This window comes from Hordeum vulgare, chromosome 7H (genome assembly GCF_904849725.1).
Source record: "Hordeum vulgare subsp. vulgare chromosome 7H, MorexV3_pseudomolecules_assembly, whole genome shotgun sequence".
Classification (NCBI taxonomy): domain Eukaryota; kingdom Viridiplantae; phylum Streptophyta; class Magnoliopsida; order Poales; family Poaceae; genus Hordeum; species Hordeum vulgare.
In genome coordinates, this window is record NC_058524.1 from 53195922 (window position 1) to 53222368 (window position 26447).

At 43.7% G+C, this 26447-nt stretch overlaps 1 pseudogene; it reads left to right on the plus strand.

Moving 5' to 3' along the window:
- The first annotated feature begins 1778 nt into the window (after nucleotides 1–1778).
- Nucleotides 1779–25128, plus strand: LOC123408257 (annotated as a pseudogene).
- Nucleotides 25129–26447: the final 1319 nt, after the last annotated feature.

Below are 26447 nucleotides of genomic sequence, written 5' to 3' on the forward strand. Positions count from 1 at the left end.
TCAAGGGGTGTGACAGAAATGCCTATATGTGATGCTTAAGGCACCAAATAAGATTTGGGAACTAGTAATCATGTCGAAGACCCACAACCACAAAGAAACAATCATATCAAAGTCCACTGAAGATTGCAACTACAACTTGTGAGTCGATAATAGTTAGATAATCATTGTCTCTTACTCCCATAGTTTGATATATGATATGCTAGTTTTGAAGGAAAAGAACATTGAAACCTTTGAACATTGCGCGTGTGTGTGCGCATGCGCGTGTGCATGTGCGTGTGAATCACCGGTTCAAGGAGAAAAAGAAAGGTAAAATGTCTATAAAAAAGCACAATGGCACTTTACATAAATACCAGTCAAAGAAAAGAAATTTTTAGAAAAAAGTTATCTTCCTCCTAGTCCCAACCATGATGCTAGCCCTGATTCTTGTGGGTTTTGCCAGCTACCACCTAGGATCTAATCGAGCACGTGTCCCAATGAACGGGATGAGGATGCAGGCACTATCTCCGGTGAAGATTTAGCATTTCGTCGAAGAAGCTTTATGCGAGTAATGATTAGGGATCACTTTGTTCCTGCATGCTAGTACATTCGTACATGGTCGATGATTGACTGGGACGTGTAAGTACACATTACCACTTTTAGGGACTAGGAGATCATGATTTGATATAATGTAGATTCAAGGTTTTAGACTTCCCTCAGTTTGCACGAAAGAGAGCAAATGAATAAGTAGTAATTTGTTACATTTTTCCGTTGGTTGTTGCATCATACTTCCTGACAAAAACAAATGCATAACTTGTAAGGGAGAGATCTTTATGGACACTTAATGAAGACTTCCCCGTTATCATCGACAAGTTCAAGTCGGCTCCGTTAGGAGAGAAGGGATGCATCGGTGGCTCGTTGTGACGGTTGTAGTGGTTGTTTGGTGTTCTCAGAATCTTGATGTGATATTTATTATGTTTGAGGTACTTTATACTTTCGCTAAACTTGGATAATAGATCTGAGTCATTTTTTTGCAAAAAAAGAAAGCATTCTAAGAGAGAGAGAGAAAGAGTTATGCGAGAAGAAAGCATAAATGATGGGTCTCAACTTTCCCTTTTAGTTTGCATAATCCGACGACCAAATCATCATTTTGACCTTTTGGCTAAAGTTTAACGTGATTTGACCCAATTTTGATAATGTTACGTTTCTTTTTGATTCATGCTCTGTCCTTTTTTGATGACGCTATCTAGTCTTTTGCTTGCTATGTACTCAAGATACCAAGGTCCATGACGTTTGATCCTCATTTAGCATCTGGTCCTCCATGTTGATTAGTCGACATGACATATGGGCGATGTTTGCTATTTGCCCTATCACACGATTAACAAAGCGAAACTATATGGGCCAAGGCCGAACACCATTGACTGCCAACGTTTTTTGTGCATCGCAAAATATCACGAGAAGGGTGACATCACCTAAAAGATCAGGTCATGAAAAACTTTTAAAGTCTCTACTATTAAAGGAGGATGGAACATCGTGATGGTTCGACCTCCCCTCCCACCCCTTGGTCACATGCAGTAATAAGAATCGCTTGATCCCGCCTGCACGAGAAAACCAGTCCACGTTCCCACCCGTTGTCGCTAAAAAGGAACAAATCGCCACCACACAAACACGTCCCACCCCCATCTCTTCCCACCCCTCGTTCTCGATATCGTCTCTCTCCTGCCAAAAAACATCGCCACTAGAGAGAGCAAGGAGCACGACCAAGGAATCGAGGAGGACGGGGTTGCCTTGCTCGCTCGATAATGTGCACTGCCACCCTACCGTTGTTGACGCCAAAGGAGAAGGCCAGGGCGGAGGAGGCTGCCGCCGCGAAGGCTACGGCCCCCGAGGTCGTGCTCACCTTACACGCCGAAAACTTCGGCGACGCCATTGCCAAGCGCCCCTTCATCCTCGCCGAGTTCTAGGCCCCATGGTGAGCCCTCGCCTCTGGTATCTGTGCGCGTGTGGAGTGTTCGTGCAGATCCGACGGGTTTAGATCGTGGTCGGTTTCAAGGGGTCTCAGATTCGTGAATTACGGACCACAGGGGATCTGGATTTGGTGATTGGTGCGTTTGGATCGCCGATTCCTCTGTAGTTTCGGTTGGATTTGAAGTTCCTCGAGGATTTGAAGGTTCTTGGGTTGGGATTCTATCGTGTCCAAATTTATATTGTAACTATGTAGTGCAAATTCTGCCCGTTCGACTTATTTCAGTACAATCTCTCTTAGTCTAGTCTAAATTTTGTCAAAGTTGTTGCTAATTCTTTAAAATTGATTCTTTAAGGTGTGGACACTGCAAGTCTGCAAGAGCCTGGCACCAGAGGTAATTCTTCTACATCCTTGGACCACTTACTTAGCACTGTGTTATATGCTAAATTTATTGATCTCATTCGTTGAATTTCTAATTGTGTGCTATTGCGGTATGAGAAGGCGGCCTAGCTGTTGAGCAAGCACGACCTAACGATTGTTCTTGCTAAGGTTGATGCCAACGATGAGAAGAACTAGCCACTTGCGGGCAAGTACGAGGTCAAGGGATTCCCTACCCTTAAGATCTTCAGGAACAGAGGAAAGAACATTCAGGAATACAAGGGTCCTAGGGAGGCTGGGGGAATTGAGCAGTACTTGAAGAAGTAGGTTGGCCCTGCTTCCAAGGAGATCAAGGCACTTGAAGATGCCACTTACCTTGAAGACGGCAAGATCCACATTGTAAGCTTCTTCTTTTGTCTATTCTTACTTTCATATAGCAATTTTCATATAGCCATGGTTGATGTTCTATGTGTGCTGACTAAGTAATGATGGCAATTACATAGGTTGGTGTGTTCATGGAATTGAGCGGCACTGAGTTTACGAACTTCCTTGAGGTTGCTGAGAAGCTGCGGTCTGATTATGACTTTGGCCACATTGTGCATGACAAACATCTCCCACGTGGTGATGCAGTAGTGGAGAGGCCATTGGTTAGGCTATTCAAGCCATTTGATGGGCTCGTTGTGTTGGAAATATGTCCTAGAGGCAATGATAAATAGTTATTATTATATTTCCTATTACAAGATAATCGTTTATTATCCATGCTATAATTGTATTGAATGAAAACATAGATACATGTGTGGATACATAGACAAAACAATGTCCCTAGCAAGCCTCTAGTTGGCTAGCCAGTTGATCAAGGATAGTCAAGGTTTTCTGACTATGTGCAAGTGTTGTCACTTGATAACTGGATCACATCATTAGGAGAATCATGTGATGGACTAGACCCAAACTATGAACATAGCATATTGATCGTGTCGTTTTATTGCTATTGTTTTCTGCGTGTCAAGTATTTATTCCTATGACCATGAGATCATATAACTCACTGGCACCGAAGGAATACCTTGTGTGTATCAAACATCGCAACGTAACTGGGTGACTATAAAGGTGCTCTACAGGTATCTCCGAAGGTGTCCGTTGGGTTAGTATGGATCAAGACTGGGATTTGTCACTCCATGTGACGGAGAGTTATCTCGGGGTCCACTCGGTAATACAACATCACACACAAGCCTTGCAAGCAATGCGACTAAGTGTAAGTCACGGGATCTTGTGTTACAGAACGAGTAAAGAGACTTGCCGGTAACGAGATTGAAATAGGTATGCGGATACCGACGATCGAATCTCCGGCAAGTAACATACCAAAGGACAAAGGGAATGACATACGGGATTATATGAATCCTTGGCACTAAGGTTCAACCGATAAGATCTTCTGAGAATATGTAGGATCCAATATGGGAATCCAGGTCCCGCTATTGGATATTGACTGAGGAGTGCCTCGGGTCATGTCTACATAGTTCTCGAACCCGCAGGGTCTGCACACTTAAGGTTCGATAATGTTTTAGTATAGTTGAGTTATATGTGTGGTTACTGAATGTTGTTCGGAGTCCCGGATGAGATCACGGACGTCACGAGGATTTCCGGAATGGTCCGGAAATGAAGATTGATATATAGGATGGTTTCATTTGGTCACCGGAAAGTTTCTGGCAATTCCGGCAGTGTACCGGGAGTGACGAATGGGTTCCGAGTGTTTACCAGGAGGGGCCCACCCACCCGGGAGTGAGCCCAAGGCCCTAGGGGGGCGCCACAAGTCCCTAGTGGGCTGGTGGAGTCATCCCAAGAGGTCTATGATGCCACATAAGAAAATACCAAAAGAAAAGAAAAAGAAAAAGGAAAGAGGGAGGTGGGAAGGAAGAGGAGGACTCCTCCTTCCCAAACCGAATTGGAGGAGGAGTCTGATACGTCTCCAACGTATCTATAATTTTTGATGGTTCCATGCTATTATCTTGTAAAACTTTGGATGTTTTTATGCCTTTTATATCTTTTCTGGGACTAACTTATTAACTCAGTGCCAAGTGCCAGTTCCTATTTTTCCGTGTTTTGACCCTTTTCACAGGAGGATTTTAAATGGTGTCCAAAGGAATAAAACTTCCGAAAAGATTTTTTCCAGAATAGAAGATACGCACGGGACGTGAGAACCAAGGCAGAGGCCACCAGGGGACTCCACAAGCCCCCTAGGCGCGGCCAGGGGGCGCGCCTAGCAGGCTTGTGGGCCACCATGTGGCTCGTCTGCCCTACCTCTTTCGTCTATAAATTCCTGAAAAATCCAAAAATGCGAGAGAGATCCACGAAAATACTTTTCCGCTGCCGCAAGCTTCTGTCTTCGCAAGATCCCATCTGGGACACGTTCCGGTGCCCTGCCGGAGGGGGGATTCAGATACGGAGGGCTTCTTCGTCAACACCATGACCTCTTCGATGATGCGTGAGTAGTTCACCATAGACCTTCGGGTCCATAGCTAGTAGCTAGATGGCTTCTTCTCTCTCTCTTGGATCTTCAATACAAAGTTCTCCATGATCTTCATGGATATCTACCCAATGTAATCATGTTTTGCGGTGTGTTTGTCGAGATCCGATGAATTGTGGATTTATGATCAGATTATCTATGAATCTTATTTGAGTTTCTACTGATCTCTTATATGCATGATTTCATATCCTTGTAATTCTCTTCGAGTTGTGGGTTTTGTTTGGCCAACTTGATCTATGATTCTTGCAATGGGAGAAGTGCTTGGTTTTGGGTTCATACCGTGCGGTGACCTCTCCCAGTGACACAGGGGCAACGAGGCATGCATCGTGTTGTTGTCATTGATAACCCACAAGTATAGGGGATCGCAACAGTTTTCGAGGGTAGAGTATTCAACCCAAATTTGTTGGTTCGCCAAAGGAGAAGCGAAAGAATATTCTCAAGTATTAGCAGCTGAGTTTGTCAGATTCAACCACACCTGAAAGATTAGTGTATGCAAGCAAAGTATCCGTAGCAAAGTAGTATGATAGCAACGGTGTCAGAAAAAGATTTGTTGACGACAGACTATTCCTAACTGTTGTATCAATGGCGCCAGTAGGTTGCACGTGAGCGAGTAACTATTCTTCCCCGACACTAGTGTCGGAAAAGGATCTTGCAACAAGTAACACCGAAGTAGCAAGGAACAGTAGTAGCAGCAGCAACAGAGTAACAGCAGTAGCAACAGTAGTAGCAAAGTGGCCCAATCCCTTTTGTAGCAAGGGACAAGCCTAGACAAAGTAACGTAGCAAGGACCAGTAGTAAAAGACTCGTAGGCAGTGGATCGGTGATGGATGAGTATTACGGATGTGATTCATCATGTAACAACTATAACACGGAGAGATAAGTAACTAGCTCCCGTTCGTCAATCTAATGTAGTCATGTATTCCGTATATAGTCATACGTGCTTAGGGAAAAGAACTTGCATGACATCTATTGTCCATCCCTCCCGTGGCAGCGGGGTCCTAATGGAAACTACGGGATATTAAGGTTCTCCTTTTAATAAAGAACCGGACCAATGCATTAACACGGTGAATACATGAACTCCTCATACTATGGTCATCTCCGGGAGTGGTTCCGGCTATTGTCACTCCGGGGTTGCCGGGTATAACACATAGTAGGTGACTACAACTTGCAAGATAGGATCTAAAACACATGTATATTGGCGACAACATAATAGGTTCAAATCTGAAATCATGGCACTCGGGCCCTAGTGACAAGCATTAAGCATAGCCAAGTAGTAGCAACATCAATCTAGAACATAGTGGATACTAGGGATCAATCCCCGTCAAAACTAACTCGATTACATGATAGATCTCATCCAACTCATCACCGTCCAGCAAGCCTACGATGAGATTACTCACGAACGATGAAGAGCATCATGGAATTGTCGATGGAGGAAGGTTTATGATGACGATGGCGACGATTTCCCCTCCCGGGAGCCCCGAACAGACTCCAGATCTGCCCTCCAGATGAAGAACAGGAGGTGGCGGCGCCTCCGTATCGTAAAACGCGATGAAACCTTCTCTCTGACTTTTTTCCGGGCGAGACGGAATAAATAGAGGTGAGTTTGGGGGCGATGGAGCCACGTGGGCCCCACAAGCCCTCAAGGCGCGGCTAGGGGGGGTGGCCGTGGCCTGTGGGGTTGTGGCCCACTGGCCCACCTCCTCCGGTGGATCTTTGCGCAGGTATTTTTCTTTTATTCCAGAAAAAATCTCCGTAAATTTTCAGGACATATCGAGAACTTTTATTTCTGCACAAAAACAACACCATGGCAATTATGCTGAAAACAGCGTCAGTCCGGGTTAGTTCCATTCAAATCATGCAAATTAGAGTCCAAAACAAGTGCAAAAGAGTTCGGAAAAGTAGATACGACGGAGACGTATCAACTCCCCCAAGCTTAAAGGCTTCCTTGTCCTCAAGCAATTCAGTTGACAAACTGAAAGAGACAAAAGAAAAACTTTGACGAACTCTGTTTGATCTTGTTGTTGCTAGTATGTCTAACTCATAACCAGAATTTCAGCAAGATCACAAGCAAACCACATAATAAAATGACATCTAGGTCTCACGGTAAACTCATATCAATGGCACAATCAACTAGCGAGCAAATAATAATAAGCCTCAAACGTCAACACTTCAATCAAAACAACATGAAGCAGTACGAATAGATGGTATCTCGCTAGCTCTTTCTGAGACCGCAAAACATAAATGCAGAGCACCTTCAAAGACCAAGGGCTGACTAAACATTGTAATTCAAGGCAATGAAGATCCAGTCATAGTCATACTCAACACAGTTAAAAGCAAAGCATAAAAATGACAGAGGTGCTCTCTAATTGGTGCTTTTGTAAGAGGAGGATGACTCAACAGGAACATAAATAGACAGGCCCTTCGCAGAGGGAAGCATTGATTTGCAGAGGTGCCAGAGCTCAAGCTTTGAAAACAGAGATAATAATTATGGGTGGCATGCTTTCATTGTCAACTCAATGACTAAGAGTTCTCAACATCTTCCATGCTACACATGCTATAGGCGGTTCCCAAACAGAAAAGTAAAGTTTTGACTCCCCCACCACCAATCAATCACACTCCACGGCTAGCCGAATCCTCGGGTACCGTCCATACCAACAACAATCCTGGGGGAGTTTTGTTTGCAATTATCTTTTCGATTTGAGCATGGAACTGGGAATTCCAATTACCGGCCCCTTTCTCGTGAATGATATTGAATAAACACATATCGAGGATAACACGCCTAACATGGAAGACACCAATAGCCCCCTGTCACCACATGAGCGGTTCGGGCATGCAAAACAAAATATTTCTTGAAGGTTTAGAGAGTGGCACATGCAAATTTACTTGGAACGGCAGGTAGATACCGCACATAGGTAGGTATGGTGGACTCATATGGAACAACTTTGGGTTTATGGAAGTGGATGCACAAGCAGTATTCCCGCTTAGTAGAAGTGAAGGCTAGCAAAAGACTGGGAAGCGACCAACTAGAGAGCGACAACAGTCATCAAAATGCATTAAGATTAACTAACATTGAGTGAAAGCATGAGTATGACACAAATCACCATGAACATGAATATCATAGAGGCTATGTGGATTCTGTTTCAACTACATGCGTAAACATGCGCCAAGTCAAGCCACGTGAATCATTCAAAGGAGGATACCATCCTATCATACTACATCATAGTCATCTCAACATTCATGTGGGCATCCAAGACAAACCATTATAAGCTCCTAGCTAAGTAAGCATGGCATAAGCAACTATGATCTCTAAGTTGTCATTGCAAACATGTTTCCCTCACAACAAAGCTGAATCAGGCATGATGAGCTAGTCATATCTACAAAAACAAAATAGATTGAGTTCATACCAGCTTTTCCAGGCTCAGTCACTTCATCATATATCGTCATTATTGCCTTTCACTTGCACGACCGAACAATGTGAACAATAATAAGAATGCTCATGCATTGGACTAAAGCTGGAATCTGCAGGCAAACACAACGGAGAAGACAAAGTAATATGGCTCTTGAAAACTAAACAGGTATGCATGTAAGAGCCACTAAACATTGTGACCAATATCTTCTACCTTGACCCAAAGAAAAAGAAAAATATCTACACGGGAAAGCTCCCAACAAGCAAAAGAAGAAAAAGAAAATCTTTTTGGGTTTTTCTCAAACTAGACAGACACATGAAAAGAAAACGAGAAAAAGAAAATAAACTCGCATGGATGATAAGTGGCAAAGTGTGAACACCGACTAACAAAGTGAAAGCATAAGCAAGAATGTAAAGTCGGTGAGAACACGTACTCCCCCAAGCTTAGCCTTTTGGCCTAACTCGATCTACTCCCATGGAGGGAAATAACCAGCTCCGGGGTACTCCGGAGTGGACTGAGGATGCCATTGCTGTGTGAGCTCATGTGGCTCCCACTGATAAACCGGCGTCTGGTACTCGACTGGCGGCTCGAGCACGGGCACCTGTGGTTGGGCTAAGCCCCAATATGCGTAGATGTCCGAGGGCATAATAATGTACCTACCTGCATGAAGATTGAACAACGAAGGAGCATGCAAAGTAATAGTCTCACGAGTACCCTGACTAAACACCAGGTTATAAATCATCCTTCTATTTATATCTCTATCAAGAAAGTCATGGCGAACCATGCTATCGTAATCTAGATATCTCTCGGGAAGAAGAATCTCTTCTTCCTCCTCCAGTCTAATAGGTATCTCAAAGTGTCTACCAAGACGAGTCGCATAGATACCTCCATAGACAACACCTTTAGAACGGTTTAGGTTCAACCGTTGAGCTACTATAGTGCCCAAGCTATAAGTCTTATCGTTATAAAGGGCTTCGCGCAAGACCGCGAGATCTGGGGAACTAAGTGACCCACCTTTCCCACGGTCAATCAAACATTTTCCCATAAATAGTGAGAAGTACCGAAGCACGGGAAAATGAATGCTAGCAGCTCTAGCGCAAGACACTCCTCTCTCTTCTCCTACAACAATTGTATTGATGAAAGCTTCCAAGTCCCGTGGACGAGGTTCATGAATATCCCCAACGTAAGGTAATTTGCAAACATTGCAAAAATCCTGGAGTGACATGCGCTCGGGGATATCATAAAGTTTAAACTCAACCATAGGAGGATTCTTCCTCGGATAGAAGTTAAAGCTTTGTACGAAGATATTAGTGAGGAGGAGGTATTGCGGACACTTATCTTCAACGAAGGCGGTAAGGCCTGCGTTCTACACCAAGTGATAACAGTCCTCATAAATTCCAGCGGTGCGTAAGAACACGTTGCTTGGCCACTCGCACGCTCGAACTTCCGCGACTCGAGGGACCAGATACTTTGGATTCTTCTCACTCCCATCATCCTTGGGGTCACGGCTTGACGAGCCTCTTAAGAACCTCCTCATCTTTTCCTTTTTCTATCTCTGAAATTTTCTGAAATTTTTCGTGATTCTAAGGAAAAGTGAATAAGGCTCAACAAAACTCGTAGCAACTACTCCCACAAGTGCCTAGAGGCCATAATACGCATCAAAACTACTTGGGACCAGCTAGAATTAGCATGCAAAGCTCAAGAAGATGGTCACCAAGGCAGAAAAAATACGCGGAGTATAAGGCACTAGAGCAAAAACTAATTGGACCAATGGAGGAGTCACTTACCAAGGAGTAAATTCCCCAAAACAGTTCGGAGAACGGTGATTTGAGCAAAGAGATCGAAAATCCCAGCAAGAGGAGCAAGAACACGGGTTTTGTTGGAAATATGCCCTAGAGGCAATAATAAATTAGTTATTATTATATTTCTTTGTTCATGATAATCGTTTATTATCCATGCTATAATTGTATTGATTGGAAACACAATACTTGTGTGGATACATAGACAAAACACTGTCCCTAGTAAGCCTCTAGTTGACTAGCTCGTTGATCAAAGATGGTCAAGGTTTCCTGGCCATAGGCAAGTGTTGTCACTTGATAACGGGATCACATCATTAGGCGAATCATGTGATGGACTAGACCCAAACTAATAGACGTAGCATGTTGATCGTGTCATTTTGTTGCTACTGTTTTCTGCGTGTCAAGTATTTGTTCCTATGACCATGAGATCATATAACTCACGGGCACCGGAGGAATGCTTTGTGTGTATCAAACGTCGCAACGTAACTGGGTGACTATAAAGATGCTCTACAGGTATATCCGAAGGTGTTCGTTGAGTTAGTATAGATCGAGACTGGGATTTGTCACTCCGTGTGACGGAGAGGTATCTCGGGGCCCACTCGGTAATACAACATCACACACAAGCCTTGCAAGCAATGTGACTTAGTGTAAGTTGCAGAATCTTGTATTACGGAACGAGTAAAGAGACTTGCCGGTAAACGAGATTGAAATAGGTATGCGGATACTGACGATCGAATCTCGGGAAAGTAACATACCGAAGGACAAAGGGAATGACATACGGGATTATATGAATCCTTGGCACTGAGGTTCAAATGATAAGATCTTCGTAGAATATGTAGGATCCAATATGGGCATCAAGGTCCCGCTATTGGATATTGACCAAGGAGTCTCTCGGGTCATGTCTGCATAGTTCTCGAACCCGCGGGGTCTGCACACTTAAGGTTCGGCGTTGTTTTATGCGTATTTGAGTTATATGGTTGGTTACCGAATGTTGTTCGGAGTCCCGGATGAGATCATGGACGTCACGAGGGTTTCCGTAATGGTCCGGAAACGAAGATTGATATATAGGATGACCTCATTTGATTACCGGAAGGTTTTCGGAGTTACCGGGAATGTACCGGGAATGACGAATGGGTTCCGGGAGTTCACCGGGGGGCAACCCACCCCGGGGAAGCCCATAGGCCTTGGGGGTGGCACACCAGCCCTTAGTGGGCTGGTGGGACATCCCAAGAAGGCCCTATGCGCCATAGGAAGAAAATCAAAGAGAAAAAAAAGGAGGAGGTGGGAAAGGGAAGAAGGACTCCACCTTCCAAACCAAGTAGGACTCGGTTTGGGAGGGGGAGACCTTCCCCCTTGGTTCGGCCGACCCCCTTGGGGCTCCTTGAGCCCCAAGGCAAGGCTCCCCCTCTCCCACCTATATATACGGAGGTTTTAGGGCTGATTTGAGACGACTTTTTCACGGCAGCCCGACCACATACCTCCACGGTTTTTCCTCTAGATCGCGTTTCTGCGGAGCTCGGGCGGAGTCCTGCTGAGACAAGATCATCACCAACCTCCGAAGCACCGTCACTCTGCCGGAGAACTCTTCTACCTCTCCGTTTCTCTTGCTGGATCAAGAAGGCCGAGATCATCGTCGAGCTGTACGTGTGCTGAACGCGGAGGTGCCGTCCGTTCGGCACTAGATCGTGGGACTGATCGCGGGACGGTTCGTGGGGCGGATCGAGGGACGTGAGGACGTTCCACTACATCAACCGCGTTCACTAACGCTTCTGCTGTGCGGTCTACAAGGGTACGTAGATCGAACATCCCCTCTCGTAGATGCACATCACCATGATAGGTCTTCGTGCGCGTAAGAAATTTTTTGTTTCCCATGCGACGTTCCCCAACAGTGGCATCATGAGCTAGGTTCATGCGTAGATGTCTTCTCGAGTAGAACACAAAAGTTTTTGTGGGCGGTGATGTGCGTTTTGCTGCCCTCCTTAGTCTTTTCTTGATTCCGCGGTATTGTTGGATCGAAGCGGCTCGGACCGACATTACTCGTACGCTTACGAGAGACTGGTTTCATCGCTACGAGTAACTCCGTTGCTCAAAGATGACTGGCGGGTGCCAGTTTCTCCAACTTTAGTTGAATCGGATTTGACCGAGGAGGTCCTTGGATGAGGTTAAATAGCAACTCATATATATCCGTTGTGGTGTTTGCGTAAGTAAGATGCGATCCTACTAGATACCCATGGTCACCACGTAAAACATGCAACAACAAAATTAGAGGACGTCTAACTTGTTTTTGCAGGGTATGCTTGTGATGTGATATGGCCAACGATGTGATGTGATATATTGGATGTATGAGATGATCATGTTGTAATAGTTAATATCGACTTGCACGTCGATGGTACGGCAACCGGCAGGAGCTATAGGGTTGTCTTTAAATTAACGTTTGTGCTTGCAGATGCGTTTACTATATTTCTAGGACGTAGCTTTAGTAGTAATACCATGAGTAGCACGACAACCCCGATGGCGACACGTTGATGGAGATCATGGTGTGACGCCGGTGACAAGAAGATCGTGCCGGTGCTTTGGTGATGGAGATCAAGAAGCACATGATGATGGCCATATCATGTCACTTATGAATTGCATGTGATGTTAATCCTTTTTTGCACCTTATCTTGCTTAGAACGACGGTAGCATTATGAGGTGATCTCTCACTAAAATTTCAAGACGAAATTGTGTTCTCCCCGACTGTGCACCGTTGCGACAGTTCTTCGTTTCGAGACACCACGTGATGATTGGGTGTGATAGACTCAACGTTCACATACAACGGGTGCAAAACAGTTGCACACGCAGAACACTCGGGTTAAGTTTGACGAACCTAGCATGTCCAGACATGGCCTCGGAACACATGAGACTGAAAGGTCGAGCATGAATTGTATAGTTGATATGATTAGCATAGAGATGCTTACCACTGAAACTATTCTCGACTCACGTGATGATCGGACTTGAGATAGTGGATTTGGATCATGTACCACTCAAATGACTAGAGAGATGTACTTTTTGAGTGGGAGTTCTTAAGTAATATGATTAATTGAACTAATTGTCATGAACATAGTCTAATGGTCTTTGCGAATTACGATGTAGCTTGCGCTATAGCTCTACTGTTTTTATATGTTCCTAGAGAAAATTTAGTTGAAAATTGATAGTAGCAAACTTTGAAGAGGATTGTCCTCGTTGCTGCGCAGAAGGCTTATGTCCTTAATGCACCACTCGGTGTGCTGCACCTCGAGCGTCGTTTGTGGATGCTGTGAACATCCGACATACACGTTTCTGATGAGTACACGATAGTTCAGTGCAAAATACTTAATGGCTTAGAAGCAAGGCACCGAAGACGTTTTGAAACGTCACCGAACATAAGTGATGTTCTAAAGAGATGAAATTGTGATTTCATGCTCGTGCCCTTGTTGAGAGGTACGAGACCTCCGACAAGATTCTTTGTCCACAAAGTAAAGGAGAAAAGCTCAACCGTTGAGCGTGTGCTCAGATTGTCTGAGTACGACAATCACTTGAATCAAGTGGGAGTTAATCTTCCAGATGAGATAGTGATGGTTCTCCAAAGTCACTGCCACCAAGCTGTGAGAGCTTCGTGATGAACTATAACATATCAAGGATAGATACAATGATCCTTGAGCGATTCGCGATGTTTGACACTGCGAAAGTAGAAATCAAGAAGGAGCATCAATAGTTGATGGTTTGTAAAACCACTAAGTTTCAAGAAAGACCAGGGCTAGAAGGGATACTTCGTGACACGGCAAAACAGTTGCTGCACTAATGAAGAGACCCAAGATTAAACCCAAACCCGAGACTAAGTGCTTCTGTAATGAGGGGAACAGTCACTGAGACGGAGCAACTCTAGATGCTTGGTAGATAAGAAAGCTGGCAAAAGTCGAAAGAAGTATATTTGATATACATGATGTTGATGTGTACTTTACTAGTACTCCTAGTAGCATGAGGGTATTGGATACCGGTTCGGTTGCTAAGTGATTAGTAACACGAAATGAAATCTATGGCATAAACGGAGACTAGCTAAAGGCGAGGTGACGATACGTGTTGGAAGTGTTTCCAAGGTTGATATGATCAAACATCGCACGCTCCCTCTATAATCGGGATTGGTGTTAAACCTAAATAATTGTTATTTGGTGCTTGCGTTAAGCATGAACATGATTGGATCGTGTTTATTGCAATACGATTATTCATTTAAAGATAATAATGGGTATTCTATTTTCTTGAATAATCACCTTCAATGGTTTATTGAATCTCAATCGTAGTGTTACATATGTTCATGATATTGGTGCCAAAAGATACGAGGTAATGATGATAGTACCACTTACTTGTGGCACTGCCGCTTGAGTCATGTTGGTATAAATTGCATGAAGAGGCTTCATGCTGATGGATCTTTATACTCACTTGTTTTTGAATCACTAGTGACATGCAAATCATAACACATGAGCAAGGCCTTGTTTTCATTGAGATGAAATAAGATAGTAACTTGTTGGAAGTGATACATTTTGATGTATGCAGTCCAATGGGTGCTGAGGCACGCAGTGGATATCATTATGCCCTTACTTCAATGATGATTTGAGTAGATACTATAATATTTGCTTAATGAATCACAAGTCTGAAATATTGAAAAGTTCAATTCTGTTTCGGAGTGAAGTTCGTCGTAACAAGAGGATAAACTGTCTACGATATGATCATAGAAATAAATATATGAGTTACGAGTTTTGGTACGCAGTTAAGACAATGTGGAAATTGTTTCGCGGTTCATGCCACCTAGAACATCATAGTGTGATGATGTGTCTGAACGTCATAGCCACACACTATTTGGTATGGTGCATGCTATGATGTCTCTTATCGAATTACCACTATCGTTTATGGGTTAAGCATTAGAGACAACCGCATTCACTTTAAATAGGGCACCGCGTATTTCCGTTGAGATGACACAGTATAGACTGAGGTTTAGAGAAATCTAAACTGTCGTTTCTTGAAAGTTTGGGGCATCGACACTTATGTGAAAAAGTTTCAGTCTGATAAGCTCGAACCTAAAGCGGATAAATCTTCATAGGATATCCAAAACAGTTGGGTACATCTCCTATCTCAGATCCGAAAGCAAAGTGTTTGTTTCTAGAAACGGATCCTTTCTCGAGGAAAGGTTTCTCTCGAAAGAATTGAGTGGGAGGGTGGTAGAACTTCATGAGGTTATTGAACCATCACTTCAACCAGTGTGTAGCAGGGCGCAGGAAGTTGTTCCTGTGGCGCCTACACCAATTGAAGTGCAAGCTGATGATGGTGATCATCGAGTATCGGATCAAGTTACTACAAGCCTCGTAGGTTGACAAGGTCGCGTACTACTACAGAGTGGTACGGGTAACCCTGTCTTGGAGGTCATGTTGTTGAACAACAGTGAACCTACGAGTTATGGAGAAAGCAATGGTGGGCCCAGATTCCGACAAATGGCTGGATGCCATGAAATCCCAGAGAGGATCCATGTATGAAAACAAAGTGTAGACTTTGGAAGAACTACTTGATGGTCGTAGGACTATTGAGTAAAGATGGATCTTTAAAAGGAAGACAGACGATGATGGTGATAAGTCACTGTTAAGAAAAGCTCGACTTGTCGCAAAGATGTTTCTGACAAGATCAAACAGTTGACTATGATGAGACTTCCTCACTCGTAGCGATGCTAAAAGTCTGTTAGAATTATGTTAGTAGTTGCTGCATTATTTATGAAATATTGCATGTAGGATGTCAAAACATTGTTTCCTCGACGGTTTCCTTGAGCAAACATTGTATGAGATACAACCATGAGGTTTTGTCGATCCTAAAGATACTAGCAAGTATGCAAGCTCCAGCGATCCTTAAATGGACTGGTGCAAGCATCTCGGAGTTGGAATATACACTTTGATGAGATGATCAAGGATTTTGGGTTTGTACAAGGTTTATGAGAAACTTGTATTCCAAAGAAGTGAGTGGGAGCACTATAGAATTTCTGATGAGTATATGTGGTTGACATATTGTGGATCAGAAGTAATGTAGAATTTCTGTAAAGCATACAAGGTTGTTTGAAAGGAGTTTTCAAAGGAGTACCTGGATTCCGCTACTTGAACGTTGAGCATCAAAGATCTATGGAGATAGATCGAAAGCGCTTAATGGAAGTTTCAACAAGATGCATGCCTTGATAAGTTTTTGAAAGAGTTCGAAAATAGATCAGCAAAGAAGGAGTTCTTGGTTGTGTTGTAAGGTGTGGATTTGAGTAAGACTCAAAACCCGACCACGGCAGAATAAAGAGAATAGACGAAGGTCGTCTTCTATGCCTTAGCCATAGACTCTAAAGTATGCCATGCTGAGTACCGCACCTGATGTGTGCCTTGCAGCAAGTCTCTTGAGAGGTACAGAGAGTGATCCATGATTGAATCACTAGCAGCAGTCAAAATTTATCCTTAGTAACTGATGGACTAAGGAATTTTTCTCGATTATGGAGGTGGTTAAAGAGTTCGTCGTAAAGGGTTACGTCGATGCAAGCTTTGACACTAATCCGAATAAACTATGAGTAGTGAAACAGATTCGTATAGTAGAGTAGATATTTGGAGTATTTCCGAATAGCACGTAGTAGTAGCATCTATAAGATGACATAAACATTTGTAAAGAACGCACGGATCTGAAAATTTCAGAACCGTTGACTAAAACCTCTCTCATGAGCAAGACGTGATCAGAGCCCATAACTATATGGGTGTTGGATTCGTTGGAATCACATGGTGATGTGAACTAGATTATTGACTCTAGTGCAAGTGGGAGACAAATGGAAATATGCCCTAGAGGCAATAATAAATTAGTTATTATTATATTTCTTTGTTCATGATAATCGTTTATTATCCATGCTATAATTGTATTGATTGGAAACACAATACTTGTGTGGATACATAGACAAAACACTGTCCCTAGTAAGCCTCTAGTTGACTAGCTCGTTGATCAAAGATGGTCAAGGTTTCCTGGCCATAGGCAAGTGTTGTCACTTGATAACAGGATCACATCATTAGGCGAATCATGTGATGGACTAGACCCAAACTAATAGACGTAGCATGTTGATCGTGTCATTTTGTTGCTACTGTTTTCTGCGTGTCAAGTATTTGTTCCTATGACCATGAGATCATATAACTCACGGACACCGGAGGAATGCTTTGTGTGCATCAAACGTCGCAACGTAACTGGGTGACTATAAAGATGCTCTACAGGTATATCCGAAGGTGTTCGTTGAGTTAGTATGGATCGAGACTGGGATTTGTCACTCCGTGTGACGGAGAGGTATCTCGGGGCCCACTCGATAATACAACATCACACACAAGCCTTGCAAGCAATGTGACTCAGTGTAAGTTGTGGGATCTTGTATTACGGAACGAGTAAAGAGACTTGCCGGTAAACGAGATTGAAATAGGTATGCGGATACTGACGATCGAATCTCGGGCAAGTAACATACCAAAGGACAAAGGGAATGACATACGGGATTATATGAATCCTTGGCACTGAGGTTCAAATGATAAGATCTTCGTAGAATATGTAGGATCCAATATGGGCATCCAGGTCCCGCTATTGGATATTGACCGAGGAGTATCTCGGGTCATGTCTGCATAGTTCTCGAACCCGCAGGGTCTGCACACTTAAGGTTCGGCGTTGTTTTATGCGTATTTGAGTTATATGGTTGGTTACCGAATGTTGTTCGGAGTCCCGGATGAGATCAAGGACGTCACGAGGGTTTCCGAAATGGTCCGAAAACGAAGATTGATATATAGGATGACCTCATTTGATTACCGGAAGGTTTTCGGAGTTACCGGGAATGTACCGGGAATGACGAATGGGTTCTGGGAGTTCACCGGGGGGGCAACCCACCCCGGGGAAGCCCATAGGCCTTGGGGGTGGCACACCAGCCCTTACTGGGCTGGTGGGACAGCCCAAGAAGGCCCTATGCGCCATAGGAAGAAAATCAAAGAGAAAAAAAAGGAGGAGGTGGGAAAGGGAAGAAGGACTCCACCTTCCAAACCAAGTAGGACTCGGTTTGGGAGGGGGAGACCTTCCCCCTTGGTTCGGCCGACCCCCTTGGGGCTCCTTGAGCCCCAAGGCAAGGCTCCCCCTCTCCCACCTATATATACGAAGGTTTTAGGGCTGATTTGAGACGACTTTTTCACGGCAGCCCGACCACATACCTCCACGGTTTTTCCTCTAGATCGCGTTTCTGCGGAGCTCGGGCGGAGTCCTGCTGAGACAAGATCATCACCAACCTCCGGAGCGCCGTCACGCTGCCGGAGAACTCTTCTACCTCTCCGCTTCTCTTGCTGGATCAAGAAGGCCGAGATCATCGTCGAGCTGTACGTGTGCTGAACGCGGAGGTGCCGTCCGTTCGGCACTAGATCATGGGACTGATCGCGGGACGGTTCGCGGGGCGGATCGAGGGATGTGAGGACGTTCCACTACATCAACCGCGTTCACTAACGCTTCTGCTGTGCGGTCTACAAGGGTACGTAGATCGAACATCCCGTCTCGTAGATCGACATCACCATGATAGGTCTTCGTGCGCGTAGGAAAATTTTTGTTTCCCATGCGACGTTCCCCAACAGGTTTGAGCTGCGAAACGATTTTTTCTGGAGGTAGGAGAACTAGATGAGAGCAAGAATGAGTGGAGGGGGTGCCTGTGGGCCCCACAAGCCTGGGTGGCATGGCCAGGGGGTGCCCGCACCCCTAGGGCTTGTGGCCCACTAGTGTGCCCCCCAGACAAACTCGTCGTCTCAGAATTTTTCAAAAATTCTAGAAAAAAACATACTTGATTTTCAGGACGTTCCGAGAACTTTTATTTTCGGGGTACTTTTCTACCGGACGCTAAAACAGAAAACAGGGAAAACTAAACTAAATCTATCATTTTTCTTCTAAGCAACCGAAGGTGAAAGCTTAAAGCAGAGGTTTGTGACTCCTTGATTCATCCATCTCATGGTCATCGAAAGAAAATCCGTCAATGAGGTTGATCAAGTCTCCTCGACAAACCTTTTCGAATCGCAAAAGAGAACGGAGAATTTTTGAATAGTCACTAGGTCACCTCAATGGGGATGTGTATCTCCCCAACAAGCAAATCATACTTCATCTTGACACGAGGAATAGGGCATTCAAAGCTCCCAATAAGAATCGATGAAGTTTTTTCGATAGCATTGATGCAATGTACTCGATATTGTTTCTTCGAAAAGTGCACCATATGATCATTACCGTTGACATGGAAAGTGACATTGCCTTTGTTGCAATCTATAACAGCCCCTGCAGTGTTTAAAAAGGGTCTTCCGAGGATGACCGCCATGGCATCATCCTCAGGAATATCCAAGATAACAAAGTCTGTTAAGATAGTGGTGTTAGCAACCACAACATGCACATCCTCGCAAATGCCGATAGGGAAAGCAATTGATTTGTCGGCCATTTGCAGAGAGATTTCAGTGGATGTCAACTTATCCAGTTCAAGTCTACGATAAAGAGAGAGAGGCATAACACTAACACCGGCTCCAAGGTCGCATAAAGCAGTTCTAACGTAGTTGCCTTTAATGGAGCAAGGTATAGTGGGCACACCGGGATCACCTAGTTTCTTAGGAGTTCCACCCTTGAAGGTATAATTAGCAAGCATGGTGGAAATCTCAACCTCAGGTATCCTCCTCTTATTATTCACAATATCTTTCATGTACTTAGCATACAGAGACATCTTGAGCATATCTTTTAAACGCATTTGCAGAAAGACAGGTCTGATCATTTCAACGAAGCGCTCAAAATCTTCTTCATCCTTTTTCTTGGATGGTTTGGGAGGAAAGGGCATGGGTTTGTGAACCCATGGTTCCCTTTCTTTACCATGCCTCCTAGCAGCGAAGTCATTCTTATCGTATCTCTTATTCTTAGGCTGTGGGTTATCAAGATCAACAGGTTCAATCTCCACATCCTTATCATTGTTAGGATGAGCATCTTCATGAACATCACTATTGATATTATCATTAGGCTCATGTTCATCACCAAATTGTGTTTCAGCATCATAGACAGAGGCATCGTTTGGACTCTCAGGTGTAGCAGGGTTGCTAGCGTGCAGGTTCCTATCATCTTTCTTCTTCTTTCTAGGATGAGTAGGTGCATCAGTGCTAACTCCTTGAGAATCTTGTTCAATTCTCTTCGGATGACCCTCAGGATGCATAGGTTCCTGGGTCATTCTACCGCCTCTAGTAATGACTCTGACAGAATTGTCATTCAACTCATTGAGCAAGTCATTTTGAGCTTTAAGTACTTGTTCTACCTGAGTAGTAACCATAGAGGCATGTTTACTCAGAAGCTTAAGATCATTGACATTTCTGTCCACACAAGCACTTAAATGACTAAGCATACGTGCATTCTTTTCCAATTGTCTGCTAACATAATCATTGAAACTCTGTTGTTTGGCAACGAAGTTATCAAATTCATCCATGCATAAGCTAGCAGGTTTATCAAAAGGAATATCACTCTCATCAAACCTACGCAGAGAATTTACTTCTACTACGTGTATCGGGTTATCGAGACCATGGATCTCTTCGATAGGTGGTAGATTTTTCACATCTTCAGATTTAATGCCTTTCTCTTGCATATATTTCTTAGCTTCTTGCATATCTTCAGGACTGAGGAATAGAATACCTCTTTTCTTTGGAGTTGGCTTAGGAGGTGGTTCGGGAATAGTCCAAGCATTCTCATTGCACAAGATGTTATTCAACAGAATCTCAGCTTGTCCTACGGTTCGTTCCCTAAAAACACAACCGACACAACTATCTAGGTGGTCTTTGGAAGCATCAGTAAGCCCATTATAGAAGATATCAAGTATTTCATTCTTCTCAAGAGGGTGGTCAGGCAAAGCACTCAGTAGCTGGATAAGCCCCCCCCCCCCAAGCTTGTGGGAGACTCTCTTCTCCAGCTTGACCAAAGTTGTATATTTCCTGCAAGGCGGCTTGCTTCTTATGGGCAGGGAAATATTTTTCAGAGAAGTAGTAGACCATATCCCAGGGGCTACGCACACAACCAGGAGCAAGAGAAGTGAACCAGGTCTTAGCATCATCCTTTAGCAAGAAAGGAAACAGCTTGAGCATGTAGTAGTGGCGGATCTTTTCCTCACTAGTGAATAGGGTGTCTATATCGTGCAATTTGGTAAGATGGGCTACAACCGTTTCAGATTCATAACCGTGAAAAGGATCAGATTCGACTAGAGTGATTAACTCAGGGTCGACAGAGAATTCATAATCCTTATCAGTCACAAAGATAGGCGAAGTAGCAAACTTCGGGTCGTATTTCATCCTAGCGTTCAGAGATTTTTCTTTCCACTTGCGCAGTAGTTTCTCAATGTCATAACTATCCTTACACACAAGAAAATCCTCAGCTATCTCTCCCTCCATAACATAGCGCGTACCAGGCATAACTGGCAATTCAGGCATAGTAGCAGGTTCTACTTCAATAGTATCAGCGGTTTCAGAAGTATCATCACATCTAGCAGCAACTCTAGCAATTTGTGCATCAAGGGCACCTAGTGGCAAAGCAGTATCAAGCATAGCAGGCATAGTATCAAGCATAGCATCATCAGGCATAGTATCAAGCATAGCATCATCATAAGCATCATGGGCAGCAGAAGTAGCATCATCAAGCACATGCGACATATCAAGATTTATAGCAGGAGGCGAAGTCGCAAACTTACTCAAAACTGAAGGTGAATCAAGTGCATAGCTAGATGCCAGTTCCTTACCTCTCCTCGTAGTGGAAGGCAAGATTTTAGTTCTTGGATCTTTCGGATTCCTCATAGTGATCAGCAAACGTCAATCCCAAGTGACTCAGAGAATATAGTTGTGCTTCCCCGGCAACGGCACCAGAAAAAGGTCTTGATAACCCACAAGTATAGGGGATCGCAACAGTTTTCGAGGGTAGAGTATTCAACCCAAATTTGTTGGTTCGCCAAAGGAGAAGCGAAAGAATATTCTCAAGTATTAGCAGTTGAGTTTGCCAGATTCAACCACACCTGAAAGATTAGTGTCTGCAAGCAAAGTATGAGTAGCAAAGTAGTATGATAGCAACGGTGTCAGAAAAAGATCTGTTGACGGAAGACTATTCCTAACTATTGTATCAATGGCGCCAGTAGGTTGCACGTGAGCGAGTAACTATTCTTCCCCGACAATAGTGTCGGAAAAGGATCTTGCAACAAGTAACAACGAAGTAGCAAGTAACAGCTATAACACGGAGAGATAAGTAACTAGCTCTCGTTCGTCAATCTAATGTAGGCATGTATTCCTTATGTAGTCATACGTGCTTAGGGAAAAGAACTTGCATGACATCTATTGTCCATCCCTCCCGTGGCAGAGGGGTCCTAATGCAAACGATGGGATATTAAGGTTCTCCTTTTAATAAAGAACCGCACCAACGCATTAACACGCGGTGAATACATGAACTCCTCATACTATGGTCATCTCCGGGAGTGGTTCCGGCTATTGTCACTCCGGGGTTGCCGGGTCATAACACATAGTAGGTGACTACAACTTGCAAGATAGGATCTAAAACACACATATATTGGCGACAACATAATAGGTTCAGATCTGAAATCATGGTACTCGGGCCCTAGTGACAAGCATTAAGCATAGCCAAGTAGTAGCAACATCAATCTAGAACATAGTGGATACTAGGGATCAATCCCCGTCAAAACTAACTCGATTACATGATAGATCTCATCCAACTCATCACCGTCCAGCAAGCCTACGATGAGATTACTCACGAACGATGAAGAGCATCATGGAATTGTCGATGGAGGAAGGTTGATGATGACGATGGCGACGATTTCCCCTCTCCGAATCCCCGAACGGACTCCAGATCTGCCCTCCAGATGAAGAACAGGAGGTGGCGGCGCCTCCCTATCGTAAAACGCAATGAAACCTTCTCTCTGATTTTTTTTTTCGGGCGAGACGGAATAAATAGAGCTGAGTTTGGGGGCGGTGGAGCCACGTGGGCCCCCACAAGCCCTCATAGTGCGGCCAGGGGGTGACCGCGGCCTGTGGGCTTGTGGCCCACTGGTCCACCTCCTCCGGTGGATCTTTGTGCACGTATTTTTCTTTTATTCCAAAAAAATCTCCGTAAATTTTTAGGACATTCCGAGAACTTTTATTTCTGCACAAAAACAACACCATGGCAATTCTGGTGAAAACAGCGTCAGTCCGGGTTAGTTCCATTCAAATCATGCAAATTAGAGTCCAAAACAAGGGCAAAAGAGTTCGCAAAGTAGATACGACGAAGACGTATCAGCCATCAAGGGTAAAAAGATGGGGCTTACATCATTGGTTTGAGTTTATCCCTCTACATCATGTCATCTTCCTTAAGGCGTTACTCTGTTTGTCATGAACTCAATATACTAGATGCATGCTGGATAGCGATCGATGTGTGGAGTAATAGTAGTAGATGCAGAAAGTATCGGTCTACTTGTCTCGGACGTGATGCCTATATGTATGATCATTGCCTTAGATATTGTCATGACTTTGCGCGGTTCTATCAATTGCTCGACAGTAATTTGTTCACCCACCGTAATATTTGCTATTTTGAGAGAAGCCTCTAGTGAACACTATGGCCCCCGGGTCTACTTCACATCATATTTTCAGCCTTACACTTTTACTTCGTTGCACTTTCCGCCTTCAGATCTCACTTTGCAATTAATCTTGAAGGGATTGACAACCCCTTTATAGCATTGGGTGCAAGCTCGTTTGTGTTTGCGCAGGTACTCTCGACACTTGGCTTGATTCTCCTACTGGATTGATACCTTGGTTCTCAAACTGAGGGAAATACTTACTGCTCCTGTGTTGCATCACCCTTTCCTCTTCAAGGGAAAACCAACACAAGCTCAAGAGGCAGCAGAGTCCTCCTCCTGGCGGCCGACGCACCTTGAGGGCCTTGTCCCTCAAGGTTAGACCCTCCCCCTCCCTCCTGTATATAGTGGTGGTTTAGGGTTTTTTGAGACACAACTTTTCCACATGCAACTCTAGCCTATTCCTCATAGTTTTACCTCTAGATCGGATTTGTGCGGAGCTCGGGCGGAGCCCTGCAGGAGTAGATCATCACCACCACCGGAGCGCCGTCACGCTGACGGAGAACTCATCTACTTCTCTGTCTTTCTTGCTGGATCAAGAAGGCCGAGATCATCGTCGAGCTGTACGTGTGCTGAACACGGAGGTGCCGTCTGTTCGGCGCTAGATCGAAACGGATCGTGGGACGGATCGCGGAACGGAGGTTCGTGTGAAGACGTTCCACTACATCAACCGCATTTCTTAACGCTTCCTGTTGTGCGATCTACAAGGATACGTAGATCTAATCTCCACTCGTAGATGGACATCACCATGATAGGTCTTCGTATGCGTAGGATTTTTTTTGTTTCCCATGCAACATTCCCCAACACGTTATTGATAGCAAGGTTATACATTGATCGCTCTATAAACTAATAATTACTCTCTCTGTTCCATATTAGTTATTACTGATTTTGTATAATTTAGTGACAACTAATATGGAATCGAGGGAGTGTTTATCTGTGTTCTTACTTCATACAGATTACAAAAAGAATGAGTTCCATGGGCACTAGCACCAAGGACATATTTTTAGAGGAGAATCCCACGCGGATGGTCTGCAAGGTAACACCATTGTGCTATTGCCACTGGGCTACTTCTCAGTCCTCACTTCATACAGATTATTAATGTGACCTTTTGCAGGATTTTGTTTTTTCTGCTTTAGAGAAATTCATTGATGCTAGAAGCACCTCGAAAGTTGTTACTTTTGATCAGAACCCTCACAACCATCCTTACCTGTTGAAATTCTTCCAGAGCAATGCTCCCAAGGTAACGACTGGCGCAACTTGCTTCTAGAATGCTAGCTTTATCATTTTTCATAATTGTATGAGTTCTGTATAGATGACTAATTTTTAGTTTATATGCCTAGCTGAGATGCCATCATTATGCAGAAGCTCTCGGTTATGGTGAGATAGAAACTTGAGAATTCCCCTCCTTTTTCTTCCAAGCTTCATATGCCTTGGTTGATATGATTTTTTAGGTTAGAATAAATGATGATGGTATATGCTAATCTAGTCCGAGAGCTTGTGCAGAAGAAGAAAGAATATGCTTCCCAATCAAGCAGGTTGGCAACAACAATGCCAACATTAAGTTCAGCAAGGAAGCCAGACAACCTTTTACAGCGTGCATTCTCACAACTCAAAAGTACTATGGTTGGTAGTTGAGTGCCCTCTCCTAATCAAATGAATTATGGATGTCTCTTGTGCCACTTATAGATTGGTGTGGTGGTTGGTGTTTTTTTCCAGGTCAGGTAAACAAGAAGGCAGCCAACTGTGTATTGCTTATCAAAATCTGGTATTTACTTATCGGATCCAAGAATTATTTTTTAGGATGAAATTTTAGTATTTAATCAATCCGGTCAAGCCACTAAATCATGATCGCTTAATGATGTACTGCAGCTCGGGTGAGATACTTTTGGTTGCATGCTTAACCACAACTTCTTGACATCACCTCAAAGTGGACATGAAGAAGTTTAGATTGGCAAATAGTTTATGCACCACACATGCGTGGAAAGCCTCCTATCACATGTTTGTTATCTCCTGCAAACTTCTCCTTTTATTTGTGCACCAACTTCTCACTATGTAGTTCATGTTGCTACACAGTTTTTCCATATGCAATCTATGACCTTCACACTGTGAAGTACAGTCAATGGCTCTATACTTTTTAACCTTTTAGCTACCTTGAAGCGAATATGATGATGAAAACTTAACATTAGTGAACTTCTCTATATATTGTGTTCAGACTATCATACTAGATCGCTAAAATGTTCAAATATCTCAGGTGAAAGAAATATCACAAGTGAAAGTATATGGCACTTTGAAGAACACTTGCCATGTAAATGAGTTTTTTTGCAATGCCAAGGTATTATTTTAGTAAACTTCATGGGCGATGCAGGGTAACAGAGGAAGGAGAGAGAGAGAGAGAGAGAGAGGGGTAGCAGCGTTAAACGTGCGTGCAGCTTCTCCGCCATCTCAGTAGAAATGGAAGACCCCGCCGAAGAAAATTGATTGTAGAGAAGTAGTGTGTGAGATGCGAGAAGACAACGATTTTCATGCCACATTTAATTAGTACGTGATACATCATCATGCGGCAATATACATAGTTAATAAAATGGCAGAAATTTCAAGAATGTGACATTTTAGTTAATTATATATTTTTAGTTGATTTCTCAATTATACATCATATATTTTATTCTTTAAATACATTTCTTGGCGCCACAAAATCATTGACGAATGTTTTTGT